The sequence below is a fragment of the Myxocyprinus asiaticus genome, chromosome 26 (assembly GCF_019703515.2).
Source record: "Myxocyprinus asiaticus isolate MX2 ecotype Aquarium Trade chromosome 26, UBuf_Myxa_2, whole genome shotgun sequence".
Taxonomy (NCBI): domain Eukaryota; kingdom Metazoa; phylum Chordata; class Actinopteri; order Cypriniformes; family Catostomidae; genus Myxocyprinus; species Myxocyprinus asiaticus.
In genome coordinates this window covers 20,693,763-20,706,302 of record NC_059369.1, presented here as the reverse complement: position 1 = coordinate 20,706,302, position 12,540 = coordinate 20,693,763, and positions in this window count along the sequence as shown.

Genomic DNA, 12,540 nt, shown 5'->3' with positions numbered 1-12,540 from the left:
ATGTTCTCTGGATGTCGACTTTCCTAAGTGAACAATCCTATAGTGAGACCGCTATACTGTCTGGTTATTAGTCTCTGATTCCAGGGTGGTGCCCTGGCAATATTAATCCTTATTAATATTCTATTGATTTTGATAATTGATAATTATCTTTGATGATTGTTGATTTGAAGGATAAATAAGCTAATGTTAATTCTAATCAATGTTCTATTGATTTTATTAATTAATAATTATCTTTGATAATAATTAATATTCTATTGAATTTGATAATTGATGGTTATCTTTGATGATTGTTGATTTAAAGGATTAAAAAGCTAATGTTGATTCTAATCAATGTCCTATTGATTTTAATAATTAATAATTATCTTTGATAATTATTAGTTATTGCTAATAACCAAACCCTCTCCTGAACAAAGCACCCAACATATATATATTATTAAATTAAATGCAAAATACAAGCATTTTCTCTAGTGGTCTAAGACTTTTGGACCCCACTTTATATACAGTAACACCTTTTTTTGCTATCAATCACTAATTATTGCTATTAATAGAATGTTTAATGACTATTTTCTGTTTCGCTGCACTTAAAGTTAAACAGCTATCAGATGTTTACATCAGTAAAGTAGTAGTCAGAAAATTAAGGTATAGAAAAAGCAAATAGTATGTTCATTTGTTAGATGAAAGTTTGAGGTTATGAGGAAATGTTGTGTAGGTTCTACTGGTTGTTTAGATCAGTGTTACTATCAGAAATAATTAATAATTATTTATTTAGTTATTAATTAATATTTAAATTAAATAATAGAATCTAACTCATTAAAACCTCACACGGCACACCATTAAATGTAGTGCGCCACGTTCAGGAGCAGGTTTGGTTATTAACAATAATTAATAATTATCAAAGATAATTATTAATTATTAAAATCAATAGAACATTGATTAGAATCAACATTAGCTTTTTAATCCTTTAAATCAACAATCATCAAAGATACTCTCTTTGAACTTCTCTTTGAAATATAACAAAGTTTATTTATGCAGTAATATCAATTAATAATCAATACAATGCAGTCAATAAACTTCCGACTTACATCTACAAACTAAACAGTGACATGATTAGAAATGATAACCAAAATAAGCCTATAACACATGAGAGGAAGGTGGGTGTGTGTGTGTGTAAGGAGTGACACGCACAAAATGGCGGATGTGACTCTCGTGGAGAGTACGTCACGCGAGATTTCCGACCAGAGAATATGGCCGCGAATGCGGGCAGAGAGAAGCCGGTTAATGGAATCTGCCCGTTTACCGAGTGTCTCTGCTTGTACGATAACTTAGGGACAGAGCTGAGCTTTATCACTAAGTTATCTACTAGCCAAAAGTGTGTGCAAGAATGTTTGTGAGGGGTCGCGCGTGTGTGTGCGGTTAGTACGAGAGAGAGAGAATAAAGTGGCGGCACCAAAGCCGGTTTCGCGATCGTGGGAGAGAAAGCAGCTGTTAGTTTATCACTCAGAGACGCGGTGGACGGCTCTTTGGTTCTTTAATGGATAAGCTCAGTGTGCCGGTCTCACCTGCGATGCCGGAAATACACAACAGTCCAATGTGTTTGGATTACAACACAGCAGATTTCATTCGTGATAACAGTACACTACAGTAATACCTTGAGTATTATTAGCAGCAATGAGCGGACTCTACGGTCCGTAAACTATACAAGCAATAACCTTGATACACAAGAATACCACACTATAATATTCTATCTCTGTTCAGACGTAAACCTCTTACTTGAAATGCATAAGGACACAGACGAATGTGTGTTCATCCGTCCTTTAACTCCGACTCGGTTCCTCGAGGCTCGGGTGATGACGGGAGGCCGTTTCCTCGCTCTGTCGGTACGGCTGCTGATTCTCGGCAGGCTGGCAGAGAAATCAGCGATGTCGACTTGATTGAAGAGGGAAGAGAAATCTTTTTTTCTCTTCACTTCTGCAGGCAAACGGATGAAAATGCAGATTACTCGGCGATCTCCTTCTGATCCGTTAGAGTGTTCGGTGGAACACAGAGTAATCTCAACTCATCCAGCGAGATGGAGATTGTATGGCCATAGTTTCAAGTCGTACGTTACTTCCTTGTGCCACGAGCCTACACCTGAGAGCAGCGATGAGCTGCGTCTACGCACGGCGAGCAAAGTTGCTGGAAGCATCTCAGAGGTATTTCTTCTCCTGATGATGTCATGGTTGAGGTGCGTTCTGTCGTGTGCCTCATCCAATAGTAGTTGAGAGTTCGATCCTTTAGTGAGCAAGGCTTCATGGGATATGTAGTCTGTTTTGGACTCCCTTTGTTTGATTTTGGCGTGGTTTTTATCAGTAAGATTTATGACGGAGTGTGTGGGCCTCAGTTAGGTTTTACAACTGTGTTAGGCCTGCCTTTGTCTCCTATCTGAATACATGAGGCCCAACAGTTGCTAGTAATTTAACCTTTTTAGACACCAATCAAATCCTTTTATTGTGTGATGTCTCTGTCTGTGACACTTTTAGCTCCACAATTCTCAGTGCCTCTTTTACTCTTTTATCCCTTTGCTAAGATTTGATCATTTCATCTGTGTCATGGTTAGCAGAGAGCTTATCCGCACAGTCTGATCTCCTACCAAATCCTGAGCTTTTTTAGAGAAAGATACGAGCAATCTGACAGAGCTTTTAGAAAGACTTTAGTAAGGGCCTGAACATGTGGCACTCAAGCCTGGAGATATGGTTTCACAGAAAGAGCACCATCAAAACAAAATCATAGGCTTTCTTTTTTCAAGACGTCAGGTCTTATAGTGTTGCATGAAAGACTGTGACTGTCAGATGCTAAACTAGGTTATCTGTCTGCTGTGGTGTTGTTGAATCGCAAGAAGTTTCTAAAATGGGGGGGACAATGAGTTAGATACTTTAAAATCATACATTAGATAAGGGTGGCAAACAGGGCAGTAACCATCATAGAAGTTGAGGAGGACGTGCCATCCTAGTATTCAATTTGTTCCCTTGAATTTTGAAAATATGGTTACAGTCTTGGCTGCAAACATTACGTTTACTTCAGAAAATGATCTAAATATCTTTTAAAGGAAGTCCTGATCAGTCTGTTTTCTATTATGAGTCTAGAGTCCATAGAGAAACATTACAATAAAAGTCTTCCGATCGCCCCCTTTGAGGATGATTCGCTGCTCCCTCTTTGTGTGGCGTCCCTTTGCGGTGCATATATTGCATATAGTTTTTGCGCCCTGGCTGGAGCCACATTGCAATACAAAAACAACTTAGCATAAAGGAAAGGTATAAATGTAACTTTCTTACTTATCTAAGTATCTCAACTCAGAGTGTAAGACAGGACACAAAGGACACACAGTGAATAAGTTTTTCTGCAGTGTAGATAAGAATATTGTTTTCCAGTAAGGGCATGTGAGAATTGAAAATATTTATATTGTACGCACTGCACTGAATTACATTTAAGGAAAATGTCAGCCCAAAAATATATATAATATGTGTAACATTCTAATTGAAGGCTCTTTTTCTCATCTACTTAATGCAGTTTAACTGTCAAATGGCCCTTCATTTCAAACAAATTGCCTGACTTAATAATTAATGTATTAAAGTGTTTGGAAGGGAAAACCTTAATGACTGCCACACTGAGTAGTTAACATTCAAAGCTTTATATTTTACCAATTGTCAAGTTTTTTTTTTTTTTTACTTATCAATTTCTCATATTGAAATATAACAATGTACAGAAAGAATTTTGATGGTATATTAATCCAGTCACAAATCTCATCATTTCACAAAAACTGAAGAGGCTTTATTTGACATGGTTATTTTAGTTTGAGAGCATGATAGAAGACACTTTCTTTGTAGTTTAGAAGACTCAAAACAAAGATTTGTCAGATAATACTGGCAGTGGGCAGTCAAGATCATAGCCTTCATGCAAGAGAAAGTATTTGTTTCCAACAATGCCTTTCAATGATGAAAGTATCCGTTCACATGCGTATGACATCATCAGCTGGATCTGTGAACTAATGCCATCAGAGAGCAAAAAGAAGAGAGAGCTGAAATGAGGGGAAGATGGTGATAAGCAAATCTGATGAAGTGCTCCTGCTTCCCCTTCTGTGGAAATCAAATTTTATCTGTCCATCTTCTCCATCAAGGCAAAACACATCGGCTTGCCCGCTTCCCGTCTTTACTCGACTAAGAGTGAGAGAGCAAGAAAAAACTTTTTTCAGCTCTCTATGGAAATTACTTTTGACAGTTACTCATAAGTGGGTGATTCATGCTTAGAATGAACAAAAGAGGGGGGAAAACGATTTATATCTAACCCACATAATGGATATGTGTTATTGAGTTTTTAATACTGAGCATTCGCAAGGACAGGGGCGCGTGCTAGAAACGCGAGTGCTGTTAACGAACAGAGCTCTGTCAGCAGCCACATCTTGTTGAATGACACCTCAGTTTAAAAAAAAAAAAAGATGGCTTATCAACACCAGGATTGGCACCAATGCACCTGGCCGGAAATCCATTCTCAGGGGCGTCTTATCTTCCCCTGCTACAATTCTCCAATCTAATCATGCAAAAGTAAAGTGAAAAAGAAAGTAACCTTAGCAACCAACTGCCAAGCTGCCTGCAATGCTTCATCTAAGCCATGTTGAGACAAACATTATCATATGATCACTATTTTTATCTCCAAAGAAATCTTAATATGCAAGAATATGCATCCTTTGCATATCAAGTGGACATGGGAGGATTCGTGGGGTGTTCATGTGTTTGAGTATGGATGTGTTGTGACCTTTAATAGGGGAAACTGTGCAGCCAGTTGCTCATCCCCCACAAGAATGAACTCCAAAAATGTGAACATTGTTGTGCTCTGAATCCACTGACAGACAATGGAAGAGAGCTAGTTAATTTACTGTGATAATTTATTATACTTTGTTGTTGTACTTCAACTCAAGTATGTTTTGGATTCTTAAAGGAACAGTTCACCCAAAAATAAAAATTCTCTCATAATTTACTCCACCTCATACCATCCCAGATGTGTATGAATTTCTTTCTTCAGCAGAACACAAACGAACATTTTAAGAAGAATATCTCAGCTCTGTCGGTCCCTACAATGCAAGTGGATGGTGATCAGCGCTTTAAAGCTACAAAAAGCACCGACAGCCATAGTAAAAGTAATCCATGCGACTCCAGTGGTTAAAATAATGTCTTCTAAAGTGATTCGATCACTTTGGATGAGCGACCGGAAGTAAACGATTATAGTGAAAAGGACTTAAATATTGATCTGTTTATCAGACAAAGCAATCATATTACTACGTTCGTCTGTGTTTTTAGGAGCTTTAAGTGCTGATTACCATCCACTTGCATTTAATAGACCTACAGAGCTGAGATATTCTTCTAAAAATCTTCATTTGTGTTCTGCAGAAGAAAGAAAGTCATACACATCTGGGATGACATGAGGGTGAGTAAATGATAACAGAATTCTCACTTTTGGGTGAACTAACCCTTTAATTTTGCTGCAAGGTGCAGTATATTGGACATAAATGTGAAATGTCTGCTTCTATGATGAGTCTTCTGTTTCAAGTCAACTACCGTCATGGCGAAGCAACAGTTTAAAGAGAACTTATGTATGTTCAACCAGAATGTGTGTTGGCAGTGTTTTGGCCAAGCACTCTGGTCTACGTTCGTATTGCGTAAAGTATGTTTCTGTTCTAACAAGAGCAGGCTGGCTGGAGCCGTTCACACAAGATGTGTTCTTGCATTCAAAAACAGCTGGGCAGAGATAACCTAACAGAATGCAAGAGTCTCAAATGGTGTATTTAAAGTTACTATTTTCAACTTGACACGTAATCTTGAAAACGCTGAAAACAACACAGCACCCAAAAGACATCCATCTGATGCATATTTCATAGACCAACAAGGAAAACATAGCACAGATGGAACATACAAGAGTCTTTTGTATGAACGGCCCCTAAGTCTAGGTCAGAGAGATTGGACTGTAGGCCAGTGATAGGCTTATATTTAATGATATGGAAATAAAATAATATATTGAATTCTAAAGTCAGTTTTTGTCAGGTTTATACAGTGCTTTACTCGTCTGACACAATAATCTTATTAATAAGTCTTTGAATCATATTCATTTGTAGCTTTTCTCAACAAATATTGTTTTTTGTAATTATTTACAATTAATTTGATTAATCAGCATATTATGCAATTAAATTACATTTTTAATAGAATAACAGTCCTAAAGAGAACTATACAAATGTTTTACATCAGAAAAGGGGACAGCTTCAGAGCACCATCTGTTCTGTGCTCTTCTGTAAATAATGTTCTATAAATTGCCATGAGCTGAAGTGATCTAATCGATCACATAACATTTTCTTCATAGCACTTCATAACGCACACATGCAACATGTAACCAATCATTACTTGACTTGTCTGCAACCAGCTATTTTGATCTCTAATTTCTCTTTTCCTGTCAGGACATGTGGCAGCATCAACACACATAAATCAACAACTCATTAAAATTCTGCACTTGCATCCAGCTTTAATTTTCATACAGGATGCTAAATGAAACCAGAATGGGGAGAGATTTCATAAATAATTTTTTTTTACTGCTATATAAGTAAGCAGCAAACTAAACATGCTCACAGATCACTCGCACATGACTCTGATTTCAACTTGCATTTAGAATCTGAGCAAACATCGAACACAGTTTCAAATTAAAAGCAAACAGAAGCTTCATATCACAATACTAGCACAATATCATCCATAGCTTTCAAAATAGAGTAAATATTAATAGCAGCTAATAATAAGCTTTCTAGGCTCATAAACTGGAAATGTCTTCTCAATCTCCAACAACACCAAGTTGCTGAGAAAAATCAATTTCTGGCACAGAAACAAGGATTCAAAAGCCACGGCATTCAGGAATTGCAAAACATTGCAGGAAAGAGACTAGAGAAAGCATGAAAATACATAGTCTAAGCATTATAACAAATTTTAACACATCTCTACATTGATGACATAAAAATATGGCCATAAAAATTAAATAATGTTATTTGTAGCAATATATGTAAAGCATGTATGTTCATTTGTGTTTTTCACTGATATAAAAAAAAAGTCTCATACTTGTAAAAATGTGTTTTTAAAATGGCCATTCTAATATATTTTACAAATATTTTCCCAAACCATAGTGGAACTTGAATATAATATATTTTAAAATTATAATTAAAGATACAAGCTTGTGGAGATGGGGGCGTGGCCGAGCGACGCCTGTGGAGAGCGAGGCCGGGAGAGGACGAGCGATAAGGATTCACACTAAAAAATTATCTCTAACAGCTGTTTTGTGTTGCACTGAGAGCTGGAGAGAGATAAAAAGGAAGCCAGAGCTGCAGGTGGAGAGAGAGGAACCTGAGTCCTGAGACGACGCTGCCTGTGTTGAAAGCATTACTTTATGTTGTTTTCGCTGAAAAGCGGCAAGAAATAAACAACACTGAAGTGGGTAAGATGGTCCCTGCTTCCTCATTCCCCTGAGACTGACCAGGAACGTGTCACAGTGGTGCCGAAACCTGGGAGAAGAAGAAGGAATTGCCGTCATGGAGTCCTCGCCACTGGCCAAAGTTATTAAGACCCTCGCTGGCATCCACCAAACCCATCATTAAGCTCTTCTGGATCTGCGTGCAGAGCAGGAACAGCGGTTCCAGGTGCTCCTTCAGGCCCAAGCTGAGGACCGGCAGGTGTTCCTGAGCTTGGTGCCCCAGGGGGAAACTTCAGTTGTGACCCCGGCCACCACCCATGCCATGCCCCATGTCACACTCGTCAAGATGGGCCCACAGGATGATCCAGAGGCCTTCATTTAATTGTTTGAGCGGACAGCCAAATCCTGTGGATGGACCAAGAACCAGTGTACGGTCTGGCTGTTACACCTGTTAACCGGGGAAGCCCAACTCGTGGCCAAATTCGTGGCACAACAGCTACCTCCTGGAGTACGTGAACTTGAGACAAGCCATCTTGCAATGGATCGGCCGCAGCCCAGAACAGCACTGCCAGTGCTTCCGCTCGCTGACGCTTGGTGCACTTGGCGTGCTTGGCACGCTTGGCGCCCATTTACATTTATTCAACAGCTCCGTGACTCCTGCCGGCGGTGGCTGCTGGCAGCAGAACGCGATGCCATGGCAGTGGTTGATCTGGTGGTACTGGAGCAGTTTATCATCTGACTACCGAAAGGGATGGTGGAATGGATCCAGTGCCACCGCATGGCGTCGCTGAATGAGGCCGTTCAGCTGGCTGAGGACCACTTGGCGGCATTTCAGGGGGCTGGCGAGCCCTCTTCTGCTGTCTCTCTCTCTATCTCTCCTTCTCCCTCCTCCCCCTCCTGTTTCCCCTATCCTGTTGCTACTCCCCGGAAACGGGAAGTTGTTTTCCCAAAACCGTCTCCCCGGTCCCGGTGGACCTTTCAACCCACCGGTTCCTCCATCTCTCTCCGCTCTCCTCCCCAGGTTAGTGAATCTGCTGCCACGGGGGTGGGCGGGAAGTCTGGGCTGGTCTGCTGGAGCTGCGGGGAACCTGGGCACTTCCAGGACCGATGCTCTGTGATGGAGGTGGGGGCACTGGTCCGGATCCCCTACGTGCCACAGGCCACCCCTGTTCGAGCTGGAGCGTACCGGATACCTGTCAGTATTAAGGGGGGTACATACCAAGCCTTGGTGGATTCAGGTTGTAACCAAACATCCATTCACCAAGGCTTGGTTCAATCCGAGGCTTTGGGTACAAGCCAGCAGGTGAAGGTAAGGTGTGTACATGGGGATATTCAAGATTAGCCTTTAGTGATGGTCATCATTCAATTTCGAGGACAAAAGCATAGTGTCGAGGCTGCGGTTAGTCCCCGCCTCTCATATCCACAAATTTTGGGTATGAATTGGCCGGCATTCACTACTTTATTAAGGGGAATATGCATGAATGGGTCCTGCAACAAACTGTTTCTGTGAATAGTTTGCAGTTTACTGGCTGGGGAGGCGGTGCCGGGCCGTCTACGTCAGCTCCGCGTCAGGAGGACGCAAGAGAGGGGGAATTCACGGCTTCCCCAGTCCTTAGAGCAATGTTTCCCAATCTTTTTTCTGCCACGGCACACTTTTTAAAAAAATTCTACAGCACACCACTATCCCACATAGGCTAACCATCGTCAATATTTTTCCTTTTCAAGAAACTGTCCATGTTTTCTGTCCATCTTAGTAGCATGTTTACTTGTAATGTTTGAAATTCGGCTATGCAAAAAAAAAAAAAAAAAAAATCACATAGGTAGGCTACACTGTGTGAAGTCACATGTGGCAAGAGTGCTAAATGGGTAATGACAAAACAACAAATTTGCTTCTTTTCTAATTTGTAGATTTGTTCTTGCAATGCCACAACAAATTACAGGGATGCAAACTCATGAGGGGCGAAAAAGGTAAGACAATCACTGGTCTACGAACATTTTTTCTGGGGATATTTTTTTTAAAGAATAAACTAAAAGCACCAGTTCCAGCTATTTAGTGATTCAAGTTTATTCAAGTTCACAATTGTGCAGAATTAGCTGCAAAATAAAGAGTATTTTGGTGAGGCTTGCTTCTATTTCACAAATTTGTTCAATTTTATTAACTGATTAGTTCAGTGACCCCCTTCTGGAAATGTCACTAGGTGGCAGTGAATCATTTTGAGTTGTTCATGACCGAAATCTACCAAGAGACTTTATAGTGTTTAAGCATTAAAAGAACAAAGCAGATCTATATTCTTCCTTCAGTCTGAGCATTATTTTTCATCCAAAAAGACAACAGTAATAGTCTAATAATAGTGAGTTTCAATAACGTCCTTACCTTCTCCTTTATTAAAACTTGCATGGCAACAAATCTACTGATTTCAGTATAAGAATTATAAACACAAAGCAGATCTACAGTATCATTTTCTTACAGTAGCCTATTGAAACTGCTGAGCATGGCTTTTATCAGAAAAGACCACAGTAATAGACAAATAATAATAATTTGTTCTTTCATCTTTGTAAAGCGCATTTCACATGAGCTGAGTCGAGGCGTCAATGCTCCGTTCAACGCCAGCGTCAAGGCATTGCCCTCCACATGACAAGAGTTGCAGAGCGCGTCACAGAGGGGCGATTTTACGAGTTTGCCACATAAAAAAGCGGGAGATGTGCACAATAAACATTGAAAACATATATTTGGAAAAGAGAAAAAAGCTTGCAGTTGCTTTGAAAGCAGAAAGTAATAAAAGGACTTATGTTTAGGTCTAAGCGTTTTCTTGGTGAATTTAAATTAGTTCAATAACTGGGGTCACTGATATTCGTAAACGAATTAAAAGAAATGATGAGACATTCAATGTCTCTTCACAAATTTGGACAGTTTTTTTAATATTTCTTGTTGCTTAGTACTCTCAAAGACATTATTGGTGAAGCAAAAAAGTGTGTGTGTGAAAAACACTTTGGTGTAAAGTGGCGTCACTTCATAGACTGATGACGCTGACCCGAGTCATGTGAAAGACCCTTAACGCATATAAATATCAGTCACTTATGCACATTAATCATTGCTCTTCACAATCACAAAAGTGTCCGACTATGGATTCAAAATGGCGAATTTCTCAGAAAGTTCAGGAGTTTGGATCCCTGAAATTATAAAAAAAATATGTCATGCATTTAGTTATTTTGTGGAATTTGATAATTTTCCATGGCACACCTGACAATCTTTCACAGCACAGTAGTGTGCCACGGCACAGTGGTTGGGAAACACTGCCTTAGAGGATTCCCTGTAGGGTATTTCCCTCTGGAGCAGATGCAAGACGAAACCCTTAGGCATGCCTTCGGACCTCCAGCCGGACATTGCACTCTCATACCCCTATTTTTCACTTATCAAGGATCGGTTGTATCGAGTGATGCAGGACACTCAGACACTAGGGGATACAACCCAATTGTTAATACTGCAGAGCAGTTGGGAATTGTTATTCCAGACGGCTCATTATAATCTGATGGCGAGTCACTTAGGGCTGAAAAAACACTAAACTGTCTAATGGCCCATTTCTATTGGAGGGCATTCGCGGGGATGTTCGCAGGTGCTGTGCAGCATGCCACGAATGTCAGCTGGTGAATCCACCAGCCACCCCCTTCCGTTGATCGAGGTCCCCTTTGAAAGAATTGGTATGGACCTCGTCGGGCCATTAGAACGGACGGCACACAGGTATCGCTTTATGTTGGTTCTGGTGGATTATGCAACGCGATATCCAGAAGCAGTGCCTCTACGCAACATCTCAGCACAAAGTGTTGAGGAGGCACTCTTCAGAATTGTCTCCCAAGTGGGGATTCTGAAAGAAATCCTCACTGATCATGTCACGCACATTACGCGAACTGTATGAATCACTAGGGATTAAATCGATTCGTACCAGGGTTTACCACCCCCAAACGGATGGCTTGGTTGAATGATTTAATCAGACCCTAAAGAATATGATTTGTAAGTTCGTGCACGATGATGCTCGGAATTGGGACAAGTGACTCGAGCCCCTATTATTTGCAGTCTGAGAGGTCCCGCAAGCCTCCTCTGGGTTTTCCCCATTTGAATTATTGTATGGACACCGACCGTGCAGCGTGCTCAATGTCCTATGGGAAAATTGGGAGGAGGGACCTTCAAACAATAAAAATAAAAATTCAATATGTTCTTGACCATAGAGCAAAACTCCACACACTGGGGCAACTAACACAGGAGAATTTGCTCCAGTCTCAAGAACATCAAAGCTGGCTGTATAATAGGGGCACTCGACTACGGGAATTTACACCGGGAGATAAAGTCCTTGTATTGTTCTCCACATCGAGCTCTAAATTACTTGCCAAGTGGCAAGGGCCCTTTAAGGTCACACGGTGAGTATGGTAAATCAATTATGAGGTGAAATGAATGGATCGAGGTGGAGCACGTCAGATTTACCACCTCAACCTCCTAAAACCATGAATCGAGGTGGTTCACGTGACTGTGGTGATGGTGGTTCCAGAGAGGGAGGAGTTTGGGCCAGAGGTGAACTTAAAAGCCACCAATCAAGTCACCCCGGTCACTTGTGGAGACCGCCTCTCACCATCCCAAGTCATGGAGTTGCCAGGTTGCAAGGAGAGTTATCCGATGTGTTCTTAACTCTCCCTGGTCGTACGAATCTAATTGAGCACCATATCGAAATGACCCCAGAGGTAGTGATACGCAGTCGTCCCTACCGATTACCCGAACACAAAAAAGAAGTTGTATGGGAAGAATTAATCACCCTGTGTTTGGACCATGCCCCACTCCAGTGGCTCCATCGCATGAAGGATGCCAGCGCACAGATCACCCGTTGGTATCTAGCTCTCCAGCCTTTTAAGTTCAAGGTGGTCCACAGGCCAGAGGCGCAGATGGCTGTTGCGGATTTCCTCTCCAGAAATGGGGGGGATGGGATAGGTGACAGGCTGGATGGCTCCCTGGCCTGAGTCGGGCAATGGGGCTATGTGGAGATGGGTTTGTGGCCGAGTGACACCTGTGGAGAGCGAGAC